Source organism: Sinohyriopsis cumingii, chromosome 4 (assembly GCF_028554795.1).
Source record: "Sinohyriopsis cumingii isolate HCF-2022 chromosome 4, ASM2855479v2, whole genome shotgun sequence".
NCBI classification, from domain to species: Eukaryota; Metazoa; Mollusca; class Bivalvia; order Unionida; family Unionidae; genus Sinohyriopsis; species Sinohyriopsis cumingii.
In genome coordinates this window covers 139,749,773-139,763,766 of record NC_142964.1, presented here as the reverse complement: position 1 = coordinate 139,763,766, position 13,994 = coordinate 139,749,773, and the positions used below count along the sequence as shown (strand labels likewise).

General features: G+C 40.3%; 1 protein-coding gene across 1 annotated transcript in view; it reads right to left on the bottom strand.

Annotated features, from left to right (window-relative positions):
* The window catches only part of LOC149802200 (GTPase IMAP family member 7-like), a 76,041-nt gene extending 69,061 nt beyond the window's left edge, over positions 1-6,980 (bottom strand). Inside the window, exon 1 of the mRNA XM_089956613.1 lies at positions 6,976-6,980. The gene's annotated coding sequence lies outside the window, so the exon portion shown is untranslated. The remainder of the gene's footprint in view (positions 1-6,975) is intronic.
* Positions 6,981-13,994: the final 7,014 nt, after the last annotated feature.

Below are 13,994 nucleotides of genomic sequence, written 5' to 3'. Positions count from 1 at the left end.
GGAGTAAAATCATGTCCATTTTATTTTGTCCTGAATTGTTTGCCATGTTGGGCGGGGACATGGAACTGAGGAAGAAAGTAGAACAACAAAAAGTCGAATTAGTAGTCATTTCCGACAACGATTCTTTTGCCAAGTTTTTTCGTGCCCCGGTAGAACTGAACCAAGGACTGAATTTGATCTTTGTGTACTCGGATGTGTGGAGTATAACGTGGTGGGACACACCTCCGTACAGTTACTGCGTGTCATTCCTTTCAAAATGGATTCTGCCACGGTCGCTGACGAGGAAGGTGGAAATACTTATCACGTTCACCGCGAATTTGTACATCCTCACTATTTGCCGGTCAGCAAGTCGTATTTGGACACGGTCAACATTGCTATAAAAGAAGATCTGGGACAAAATATTTCGTTCACCAAAGGAAAAGTCACGGTGAAACTCCATTTTCGAAAACGGTTCTCTCACGAGTTGTAAGTCATGTATCCAGTGTACCGAGGGGTTGCTCGACAGCGAGGACACGCTTTAGGAGATATGTTAACATCAGCCTTTCGTTCGGTGGCCCCCGTGTTGAAACCGATGGTGACACGCGGATTGCACGCCTTGAAAGATGCGGCATTGACACACGGCAAAGAATTTCTCCAAAATGTCATCATTGACAAACAAAACCCTAAAGAAGCCTTCTTGAGGGCAGGCAAAAATGTCTTGTTGCAAACAGGCAAAGACCTTTTGGGTCGACGAGAAACGCCTATAAATGCCCTGCACGCTACCGAGTCAGGCATTCCACAGCAAAGACAAGGCAGAAAGAGACGACGAAGAAAACACCCTTTTACCAGACTTCACACTTCTAAAGCTAGAAAGACAAAGAAAAGAAAAACCGTTCGAGACTTAGACGTTTTCGATTATTAAAGTATTGAGAAGCAGAAAAAATGATGCACCGAGAGTCTTGCGCCTGTTCCAAGTTGGAACTAGATCTGTTTGCCATGCCATCCACCATAATGACCATGCAAGAACCCCAGTGGGTGGAATTTCACCCTGTCTCCTCTTTGACGGATTCCGCTCCCATCGAGTTTGAAATCAAAGGACAGTCCGAAGATTACATCGATCTGAATAGCAGTTACTTGTACCTGAAAGTCAAAGTTCTAGATAAGACTGGAGGTGTTATAGATGACGAGCAAGTAGCTCCCGTCAACAATTTCATGCATTCCTTGTTTAGCGGAGTGGACTTGTACTTGAATAACAAACTAGTCAGTAGCAGCATGGATACTTACCCTTATCCTGTCTACCTGGAAAATCTCTTGACGTACGGAATAGACGCCAAGAACACTCATCTCAATGCTTGTGTAGTATGGGAAGCTGACGATGCGAGCCAGTTTGACATAACTGAAACGGATACAACCAAAGCACACAATGAGGGATTTGTAGAACGAAGAGACAAAATAAAAAATGGACAGAGCTTAGAACTGATGGATCGCTTGCATTTGGACATGTGGTTACAAGAAAAGTATTTGCTGAACGGGGTGAATGTCCGGCTGAGACTGAATCTCAGCAGTACCGCTTTCCATTTAGTGGCTGATAGTGTCGATTACAAAACCAAAATAGAAGAATCCAAACTCTACGTACGACGTGTGGAAGTGTTACCTAAAGTGGGAAACAACATTAGTCAGACGTTGAGCAGAACGACCGCCAAGTATCCCATACGACGCGTGGAAGTGAAAACCTTCACCATTCCTGCTGGACAGCGATCCATGATCGAAGATCATCTGTTCCAAGTGCAATTACCCAAACTTTTAATCCTTGGTATGTTCGAGAATAGAGACTTCAACGGAGTCCACGATCAAAATCCTTTTGAGTTTAAACATTACAAAGTGTCCAAGATTGAAGTCAGTCGCGATGGCAAGACCTTGTGTACCCGACCTTTTGAATCTGACTTTGACAAGAAGAATTACTTGAGGTCGTACTTGTCCCTGTACGAAGCCACTGGACAGTTAGGGACCAACACCACTCATGGCATTACGTACGAAGATTATGCAGGAGGCTATGCTTTGTGGGCATTTGATTTCACTCCAGACCAAGGCAGCGACGAGGGACATTTCCACCCTATAAAATCCGGCCAGATTCGTGTGGAACTTCAGTTTGCAGAAGCTCTAACTGAGACGGTGAACGTCCTTCTGTATGCCGAATTTGATAATACCATAGAAATCAACAGTTTGAGAGAAGTCATTCTAGATTATTAGAAGCCATGGAAGACTGTTATCCCTTTTTACCTAGTGAAGAAACTTTGGACATGAAATGTGAGGAGACCGTGGAAGAAGAATCCCAAGACAAAGACGAAGAAGTTGTCATAATGAAGTCGAGATGGCCAGAACAAGAAGCCCATTTAGTCTCCTGTTTTGCCAAACACTTGGTCGAAAAAATTACAGAATTGATCAAGAAAGATTGCTATGGATGTCAAAACGATCATCCCAGTCAAATTCAACACGATAAATGTCTGATGCTGAGTCAAGAAGAAAAATTGGATGGGTATCTGGACGAAGCTTGGAGTCTCATCTCGGACGAAGTCGTGTTGCATCAGTGGTATAAAGACTTACGTGAACATTCTTGTCCACCATTAACCACTCAAGAGATCCATCGTATCGAAGCTCTCCTGAATCAGAGTGGGGAGACGAAGCGAAGAAACGGTTATTTGTCAGACATTTTCAAGCAAAAAGTCAGGATCGAATTGATCACTTATTATTGCTGTGAAGAAGAAGAAAAAAACCACACAAAACATGGATACATGGGAACTTTATTACCTTTTGAACCACAGTTCGTACACTGCTTCTTGGAATCCTGTCGTCTGTGCTAAAGATGAACTCCCTCATCGCAAACCTCAAGACCATCAAGCTTATGTGATCAACACGGACGACAGTCATCTCCCAGGAACCCACTGGGTAGCCGTCTACTTTCCTCAAGAAGGATGTGTGGAATATTTCGATTCGTATGGATTGCCTCCTTTGGAAGACGATATCATTGACTTTATGAGAAGAAATACTCAGACCACCCGATTCAATAATGTGAAATTACAAGGCACATATTCCTTGGTGTGTGGACAATATTGTGTGTATTTTCTGCATCATCGCAGCCTGGGCTATTCCTTAGAACATTTAGTGACTCATTTTGATCCTCGTTCTTCTTCTAGAAACGATGTGAAAGTAGATAAATGGTTTTGTGACCATTATGCTTATCTTTTGTCTCAAGCTAGGAAACGTAGTGTCCATCAATGGCCTAATGACTACCAGCAGTGGAAATCACAATTTCATTCACAACGTTGTCAGCCCTGTCCAAAAGAATGTGTTAGTTGAAAAAAATGTTTGTGATTTGAAGACAAAAATGTTTGATGTTATATTGTTTGATTATTGTTAAAAATGTTATAGTTGTTTGTTAGTGTTAAGTGATTTTGAATAAAAAATGTTGTGTTTTGAAAAAATGCCTTTGTCTTTTCTTTTGGCCATAAGAATTTTGATTCATGCTCTTTGACTTCTTACTATCCCTCTCATGACACTAATTGAACGTTCCGGCTCGAAAACCGTGTAGTGATGTTTTCCTTCACGTCCGCGCTTTGACTTTAAGAACCGGGGTAGTTTCCAGTCTAACCATCTCACATCATTGATCATCCTGCAGCGAACACAGAAAGAGCAACACCTAACAATGGAGCTAGCGACGGAAATCTTAATCCCACAACAGGCGTTGAGAGCAATCAATGGACTTGGTCTGAAGATAGCCTCCGGCTGGAGCTTACGAGCTCAACATAAGAGAACAAGACTCTTATTGATATGGGAAGAAAAAGAAATAGAAGAAAGAAGAATTAGGCCCAGGTCTCGACGTGGAGGGAAGAAACAGCAGCAACAACAGAGGGAGCAGAAATTGCAGACCCAGAATATTAGCAGTCCTACCACAACGAGTACCACAACCAACATAAGACAGCAGCCGACAGTCTTGAATGTACAACCTATACCTACGGTCAACATTAACAGGGTCCAGGACTCTGACCCAGCTGCAGTCTCAACCATAACCTTGTCGGATATGTTGCAAAGGCTTAACAATTTGTTAGGCACAACCAACCCGACCCCCCAGGCAACAATACCTGAAGAAACCACTACAACGGCAGACGACATTGCAGCCGACCTCGAGGTATCAACATCGACCGAAGATGAACAAAGCTCACCGATCGAAGAATGGGCAGCGGAGGTAGCAGAAACAAAGGAAGACGATATCGACCCCTTAGTTGAAAAGTACACGGAAATGGGACTTGATCTACCGCTACATAATACGAAAATTGCTGGACAGTTTGTCAGAGCAGTACAATATGTAGCGTATCGATCCCTGGATTCTTTTCAACCTAGACCATCACAATGGGGCTTCGGAACCAGAGTGCTCCCTCAGCACTACAGACGGGCCTATACAGGATACCCACTCGGCCAACTGACTGAAGCCGCCGCATACATCGCCACCCACCACGGTTACCTGTTTCCGGACATCATCAAACATGAAAAGAGAACAGCGGAACAAATCGTACAATGGGAAGAGCGGCGTGGCACATTTCAGATGTAAAAAAGCCCTTCTAAGGGCTCCATAGATTGCTGTTTGCTGTGCGTGGATAGTAGATTTTGGGTTTGATTTGACTGCTTTGCGTGTGTGGATAGTATATTATTTGTTTAATGAAATTTTTTAGAATAGTGATAGGTAGTATAAAAAAGTCAATGAGTGTTTCTTTTAGGTCAGCGCGTTGTTTGGTTATAATCTAGGTAATATAAATTGAAAATCGCTCGGCAGTCTAGCTACCCTTGTTGATTGATCAACAGTAAAAATGAGTAGCAGACTTGAAAAACTTTTTGAACTCCAGATGCACCTGGAATATGCCAGGCGCATACTAAATGAACTGGCCGCGGAGGCCATAGTCGAAGAGGGAAGGGTAAAGAAGGAAGAGGAGGAGAGAAGACAGAGGGAAGAGGAGGAAATGAAAATAGGAATCGTGCCTCACATAATAATGAGACCTGTGTGTGGAGTGAAACCGTTGTCACCCGAAGAGCCAGTACTTACAGTACCACAACGTGAGCAACAAGAGCAACAACAAGCAGAAGTCGCAGTACCACAAAGATTACATCCACGGTTGTGGCACAGAAGACAAAGAAGGGAGAAGGAACAAGAAGTGTTCACTATTCCACAAACGGAGGAGTGGGATAGTGAAGCCACTCAACCAGCTTCTGCGCTTCCAGCGACAAGGGTGAATTGGCAAGGAGACTGGAGTCGGAGATGTGTGTGTGGTGCCAGACCAGGAAGGTGCCAGCATTAGATAGGTGCATCTGGAGCTAAAAAAAAGCCCTTTTCAGGACTATCCAAACCTTTAGAAAAGAAATAGTATTCCATTTGCCAATGTGTGTATGTAGAGTAGTGTGAATATAAACACTGACTCTTTTTTCCTAGTGTGAGTGTATATATTTGTGTTTGTAAGTGATAAAGTACGTTTGTGTGAATGGTAGATTTTGGGTTTAATTTTGCTGCTTAGCGTGTGTGGATAGTATAGTTTGGGTTTTGTAAGCGCTCAAGTACGTTTGTGATGATAATAGATTATGTGTTTGTTTATTGCTGCTTCGCGTATGTGGATAGTAGATAATATGAGAAGAGAAAAGTAGGGGATGTTTTCCTTCACGTCCGCGCGTTGTTTGGTTATGATCTAGGTAATATAAATTTTGTTTTAGGGGATGTTTTCCTTCACGTCTTCGCTTTAACTATAAGAACCCACAACGTTTGTTGTTCGAACCATTCTAAGGAATAAAGACAAGGAAGATGGTGGCTGTAACAGAATTGTTTAACCAGTTGAAGGACATTTGGTATTGGATGGTGGATGGAGCCTATGTAGTGGAAAGGATTGAACGTGAATGGAAGCATGAAGTTACCAGGGATTTTGTCAGAAGGCAAGTGACAAACCTAAAATTAGCTATGGATCTGGTGAAAGAGATGATAGAAGAAGAAGTAAAAAGACTAAGAGGCTTTATAGATCCAGAATATGTAAAGATTGGTCACTTGAAAGAAACCATGGATAATGTGCTAGAAGTAAGGTGTTTTTTGGAAGACGTAATGGAATGGACAGAGTGGTCCTTTGTCAAAAAAGGCCTGGACCAGATTAAGAAATCGGAACAACTTATGAGAAAAGTGATGGAGGAAGAGGTCATGAAGATCAAAGACAAGTGGAATAAAGAACGAAAGGATAAGGAAAACTTAAAGAAAAAAGAGGCCTTTGAAAAACTCAACAACAATTGGGTCATAATACAGGAGAAATTCAGAGCGATAGGTCATCCAGACTGGATGCCAGAGAAGGAGAAGAAGAAGAAGAAAGGAATGATGGAAAAAGTGAGAACTTGGTGGAAGAAGTGGAGGAAATAAAAGAAGATGATGATGATGAAACCAAAGGCCCTTTTCAGGGCCACTCATATCTCTCGAAAAGAGATAGACTTTCAATTGCCTACCCTAGTTTTTATTTTTTTAAAAATCCCATGTTAAATTTCCCTTGTCCCTAGACAGTCCCACGATTTATTTCCATGTTAAATTTCCCCTTGTCCCTAGACAGTCCCAAGATTTATTCCCCCATGTTAAATTCCCATTGTCCCTAGACATTCCCACGAACTATTCCCCAATGTTAATTCCCATTGTCCCTATACAGTCCCACGATTTTTCTCCATGTTAAATTTACATAGTCCCTATATCGTCCCAGGGGTGTTTTTAATGATAAGTCCCATTGTCCCCTTATCGTCCCTATTTACTACTCTTGATGTTTTTTTAAATTTTGTTTATCACATTTTGAAAAAGAAAGCAAATGAAGCATGAATTTTTGGTGTTTTAATATATATCGCAAATTTTATTAATATTTTCCATCTACTCATTCTCCTTCCAGGACTTTTGAAACAAAAATCCATTAGACATGCATCAGGAAAGTAGCTGACCTGAATATTTGCTAGCAATGGTCATTGTGCAACAAAGCTGCTCCCTGCTGAGTGTCTCTGGTTATTATTTGAAACGAAAATTATTCAGAAGCAAGAATTTTAAAAAATCTGAAATTCTTATGACGTTTTATTAGAAAATTTGTACTTTAATGTTAATCGTCATCGTCGGGTTTAGCCACCATATGTTTTTGAAAAGCTAAAACTATGCAAGGAAATCGTCACAAATATCCGTACTGGTTTAATTTGGCCTTGCCCCCTTCCCCTGATTTCATCCAAGATTTAAAACCTTCGTTGTCATATACATGTTTCACTCAAACATCATCCCAAACTCTCTCGCGTTTTAGATGGGGTTTACTCAGCCAGAATCGGGAATTTTTGTCATCTATCATTTTCCTAAAATATCATACTAAATGTAATCACTCTTCCTCAGTACAGTTCGTGTGACAATGAAAACACTGACGGACTGACGGACATAACCTAACAAATTATATCCACCAATGTGCGGATATAACAACCATGTTCACTTCTCGATCAAACAGACTATACATTCATTCATTTCGGAACTGGATTCATCTTCGGGCAATTTTACCGTTTTATGAATACCTAAATGTATAATTAATCAGCCGCCCCCCCCCCCCCCCCGTTTTTTCGTAAATATGATGTTTCAGTTTTATCAAGGTTTAAACTAGATTATCTTTGATGGATAATTGAGAATGAAATGATACTTTTTGAGATAACAATAAATACTGGTATTTTATTTACCTACACGTTTTCAAATGTGTGTGTGTGTGTGTGATCCTGAATAATTAGTAAAAATTGTTATTGTACCATGGCAACAATGCTGTTTGTTCACGTGATAACTATCATTTCCACAACAGCCGGTGGCGAAGCCCGCAACTATTGGTTGAACCTGTAAATTCATCGAAATCATGTTTGTAAACATCAGAACACATTTGCACTGATATGAAAATGTTATAGCTGCTTTTGTTTGTTTCTTTGTTTGTTTGTATATTAAATCAGAAATGAAGTAAATATTTACCACTATTTATTTCTTCTAACCTAGACTTTTTTTTAAAGCAGTAATCACATTCTAGGGTTGTGCAATTGTTTAGGTCAGTTAGCACACATGTAATCAGAGATTCGATCCCCGTATCGCTACACATATTCTGTAACAGTCGCCAAACCAAAACATTTCCCCTTGATATTATCAATTAACCTTAAAATTCAAAACATTAGAACCACCGTGAGGATCACACTATCAAAGATTTTAATGTCTGTAAATACATTAATTTGTACAAAGAGCGTACAGTGATGCCCTAGACTCGGATATACACACCCAAATAGGCGTACAGTGCCCTAGACTCGGATATACACACCCAAATAGGCGTACATTACCTTAGACTCGGATATACGCACCCAAATAGGCGTACTGTGCCCTAGACTCGGATATACACACCCAAATAGGCGTACATTGCCCAAGACTCGGATATACACACCCAAATAGGCGTACATTGCCCTAGACTCGGATATACACACCCAAATAGGCGTACATTCATGTGGAGCAATAAATGTAAATAGAAGAAATTGAATTCATTTATTTGATACTGGATTGCACTCTTATAAGTTTGTAGTAGTAGTAGTAGTAGTAGTAGTAGTAGTAATGGTAGTAAATCTTGCATTCATTTTTATGTTAAACTGTTGTGATTGTAACAAAATGGAAATAAACGAAAAGGGGGACTACTCATATTTCGGTAGGCAAAAAGGATGATCTGCTCAGAGCAAACGAATATTAGGGCGAACTAGTTTCAGGGCAAAACTAGTAGTGGCTCAAAGTGGAACTTCAGGTGAAATCACCCAAACCCGTCTGAAGGGCATAGATCAATAAGCTCCAATGGATACTGTAGACCTGAAACTCCCTGTCAGAAACTATTAACACGTCTCATATTGATACTATAATAAACGTAGGGTATGTGCTATTTGTATTTTCGTCTCCGTTTATTATTTTGTTAGATTTTGGTGATTATTTGATGCTTATAGGGAATCGGTGTTGGGAAGATATTTCTTGACCTGAGCAATTAGCTAGTTTCTAGGACCATGCATCATATCGCGAGCTTTCGCGAGACTTAATGACTGCATGGATTAATTTCGTAAAATGGACCCTCCCTAATGTAACGTAATGCATATGTACATGTATTAGTCTAGTTCACAGTAAGGTTGAACGAGTTATTTCCCTTCTTACTGTTGTAAGCGCTTGTCAAAAAACGAAGATAAGAAGAGTGGAACAGTGGTGACAGGAGAGTGAATAAAATGTGTTGAGCACAGCCCAGTCTTCTGTCTTGAATTTGTCATAGAAAGACGTTACATGGTGTCAGAAGGATGGCAACTTCGCCTACATCATCAATACCCTTTCCGCCGAAACTGGAGCTTCGGGGAAATTTGTCTGCGAACTGGAAAAAATTCAAAAGAGTCTGGGTGAACTATGAAGTAGCTACGGGGCTGGCAGAAAAAGCGCCAAAACTGAGAATAGCCACTCTCCTTACGTGTTTAGGGCCAGACGCCATAGAACTGTTTGATACCTTCACATCTGAGAATGATGGAGACAAAGATAAACCTGACAAAGTGCTTGACAGATTTGAAAAGTACTATATAGGAGAAACAAACGAAACCTATGAACGGCACAATTTCAATTGTCGACAACAGGAAGCAGGTGAGAGCATTGATGCCTACGTAGCTGCGCTAAGGTCACTAGCACAAACATGTAATTACGGTGATTTAGAGGACAGTCTGTTGCGAGACAGAATGGTAATTGGGATAAGAGACAACAGCACCAGGAGGAAACTGTTGCAAGACAAGAAGTTAACCTTAAGAACTTGCATAGATATCTGTCGAGCAAACGAAAAACGCAAGAACAGATGAAAGCTATGAATCAGGAAGAAGTGTCGGCAGTAGCACAAAAGAAGAGTGAAAAGTCAAGAAAGCAAAGTCAGCTGCAAAGAGAGTGTGACTACTGCGGGAAAAAACATGAAGCAAAGAAAGAAGCTTGCCCGGCCGTAGGGAAAATATGTGCAGAGTGTGGGTTAAAGAACCATTTTGCAGTAAAGTGCAAACATAAAACTCCAAAATGGAAAGCACACAAAAAGAAATACAAGCAGAAAGAAGGAGTAAAAGTTATAGATGATAATTCAAGTATTGATAGTGAAAGTGAAGAATTTGTGTTGACAGTAGAAGAAGTTAATGGGATAGAAACATACCCAAAGAAATTGTTTGCCAAAATGACTTTAGGTGAGAGTCTGATAAATTTCCAATTAGACTGTGGCTCAACAGTTAATATAATCTCTGAAACAGATTATAATGATGACAAACTGAAGCACCTGGAAAAGAACAATGTGACACTTGTTATGTATAACAACAGTGAAACAAGAGCCTTGTGTAAAAGAAAATTGCACATTACAAATCCAAAGAATAAGAAAGTTTACATCTTAGAGTTTGTAATTGTACAAGGGAAGGCAAGACCCCTACTTGGAGCCCAAGCAGTACAGAAAATGAAACTAATTACTGTAAATAAACAACATATCATGGCAGTGGAGAAACACCAAACCTCGTACAGGAATATGAAGACATATTCAATGGAGAAGGTCTCTTGGAAGGAGAACTCCACCTTGAACTGACAGAACAAGCCAAACCAGTAAAACTGCCAGTGAGGAAAATTCCATTAGCTGTTAAGCCGAAGTTGAGGGCAGAAATTCAACGACTGGTGAAACTTGGAATATTGACTAAGGAGAAAGAACCAACAGACTGGATTTCTAGCATGGTGGTGGTTATGAAGAACAACAAGAAAATACGGCTGTGCATTGACCCACAACCTTTAAATAAGGTTTTGAAAAGAAACCATTACCCAATTCCAACGATAGAAGATGTTCTGCCAGACCTGAGCAAGGCGAGAATTTTTACTGTTGTGGATGCAAAAAATGGGTTTTGGCATGTTAAGTTAGATGAGGAATCTAGCAAACTCACCACATTTGGAACGCCATGGGGACGATACAGATGGAGGAGAATGCCATTTGGTATAGCACCAGCGCCAGAAGAATTTCAGAGGAGAATTGATGAAGCTTTGGAAGGGATTCCAGGTGTGAAAACAATTCATGATGATATTCTAGTTTGGGGAAGTGGTGAAGATGATGCTAAGGCCACAGATGATCATGACAGAAAGCTTCGTAAACTTTTTGAGAGATGTCGCACAAAGAATGTTAAATTGAACAAAGATAAGATGAAATTGAGGCAGAAGGAAGTCACATTCATGGGACATGTGATCTCTGCAGAAGGGTTGAAAGTTGACAGTGCAAAGGTAGAGGCAATCAAAGAAATGCCTATACCGACCGATAAACAGGCAGTCCAGCGACTGTTAGGTATGGTGAACTATGTTCAGAAGTTTGCTCCAAGGCTATCGGAAGTGACAGAGCCATTAAGACAGTTGATCAAGAAGGACGTCGAGTTTTATTGGGATCAAATTCATGATAAATGCCTTCATGAAATTAGAGAGATATTGACATCAGCACCAGTTCTAAGGTACTTTGACCATGAGAAGGACACTATTCTTCAATGTGATGCATCGGAAACAGGGCTAGGGGCTTGTCTGCTGCAAGAGGGGCACCCAGTAGCGTATGCCTCACGTGCACTCACAGTGACTGAGGTAAATAATGCACAAATTGAGAAAGAGCTACTAGCAATAGTTTTTGGAATGGAAAGGTTTGAGAACTATGTCTACGGGAGACAAGTAGTCATAGAAAGTGACCACAAACCACTTGAAATAATCTGCAAGAAAACTTTAGTTAGTGCACCAAAGCGACTGCAAAGAATGCTGTTAAAACTGCAGAAATTTGACTTCATGGTAGTCTACAAGCAAGGTACAAAGATGTACATGGCTGATACATTGAGTCGTGCATGTTTGCCCTGTAACAAGAAAGTATGCGATAGCGATAGAGTATTTGAGGTTGATACCCGCTCATTCACAGAGAAAGCAATAGAAAGTGTGAGCATGGTTGAGTATTTACCAGTTTCTATGGAACGCATCACTAAGATTCAGAGAGAAACTGAAACAGATTTTCAGTTAAGACAGTTGAAAAAAGTCATTCAAAGAGGATGGCCCGAAGAAAAAAAAGTATTTCCACAAGAACTACAGTATTACTTTCCTTTCCGAGAGGAACTGACATTACAGAATGGCCTGATTTTCAAAAGTGACCGTGTAGTGATCCCTGCCACACTGAAAGGTTCGATAATGGAAAGGCTGCACTCCAGTCACATAGGAATACAAGGCTGTCTGCGAAGAGCAAGAGAAGCTATATATTGGCCAAACGTGAATCGCGAAATAGAAAACTACATTGCGAAGTGTGAAACATGCAATGCATATTCTTCTCAGCAGCAGAAAGAATCACTCATAAGTCACGATGTGCCTACCAGGCTATGGGAGAAGATAGGTGTAGACCTATGTGAATTTGACAGCAAAGCATATCTGGTCACAGTAGACTATTATTCAAATTTTGTTGAAGTTGATAGACGTTATAATAAGACTGCCAAAGAAGTCATGAAAGTGAAAGCTCACATGTCCAGGTATGGAATACCAGATAAACTTGTATCAGACAATGGACCACCATTCTCAGGAAAAGATTTTTCAGAATTTGCACGTTCTTACGAGTTCAAACACAAAACTAGCTCACCAGGATACCCTCAATCAAATGGAAGAGTGGAGAACGCAGTGAAAACGGTGAAGAGATTAATGAGGAAATCAGTACAATCTAGATCAGATCCCTACCTCGCGCTACTGGATTTCCGGAATACACCAACAGAAGGATTGCAGTCATCACCAGCACAATGCATGTTCAATAGGCGTACAAGAACTTTACTGCCTATGTCAAAAAGACTCTTAATGCCAAGGACACAGTCACAGGAAAGTACCAGATCTAAGTTGTTGGTAAACAAAAGGAAACAAGAAAAATACTACAATAAGAGTGCAAAGGATTTGCAACCATTACACACTGGAGATGTTGTTAGGGTTAAACCCAGTGACAAACATGGTACTTGGCGAAAGGCATACGTAGAAGGAAAAGTTGACATTCGCTCTTACAAGATTCGGACAGAAGATGGTAGTGTGTATCGCAGGAACAGAAAACATCTGCGAGCTACAAATGAAAAGTTCATAGACCCTGATATTCAGGATCTACACCCAACACCCGCTGAATCGCAAACACCAGAAATTCTTATGCCGTCTGAAACATGCAAAACAGAAACAGAAATTCATGTACCACAAGAAATTGAAAAAACCAATAGTGGTGCAAAGATTACATCTCAGAACAAGTCTAGACCAAAGATGAGCGAACAACAACCATTGAATAATAATGGCGGATCTCCAGACAACTATCAGACATCTAGAGGGAGAAGTGTTAAGAAACCTGTGTATTTGAAAGACTATGTCACCTAAATATGAATGTATGTTAATTCCTAGGACAGTGATGCAAAGTTGAAAATAAGGGTGGATAGAAAATTGAGTTAAGACAGAAAGAACTTTAAATAATTCATTTTAGTAAATCATTTGCTAGTGATACCTAGGAAAGCTGACCATTCCTATATTAAAGAATAATCTCATTTTGATTCTGCATGCATAAAGCTGAGAATTCTAGTCAGATTTTATTGGTAGTAAATTTAGTACTCTTGAAAGAAAGTGCTCATAGCATAACAAAGGAATTGTATATTAACATTATGTGCCAGCAAGCAAGTTAATGGAGAAAATCTATTTTAAGAAGGGAGATGTAACGTAATGCATATGTACATGTATTAGTCTAGTTCACAGTAAGGTTGTACGAGTTATTTCCCTTCTTACTGTTGTAAGGTGGCGCTCACCAGATAATATGTACTTTTGAGAGAGTGACGTATGTAAGGTGAAGTAGTTCGCATTTAAAACATGCACAGTGGAGAGAACGTTTGCATACCTCTATGCTACATTAATGTAATGTGGATGATATTTC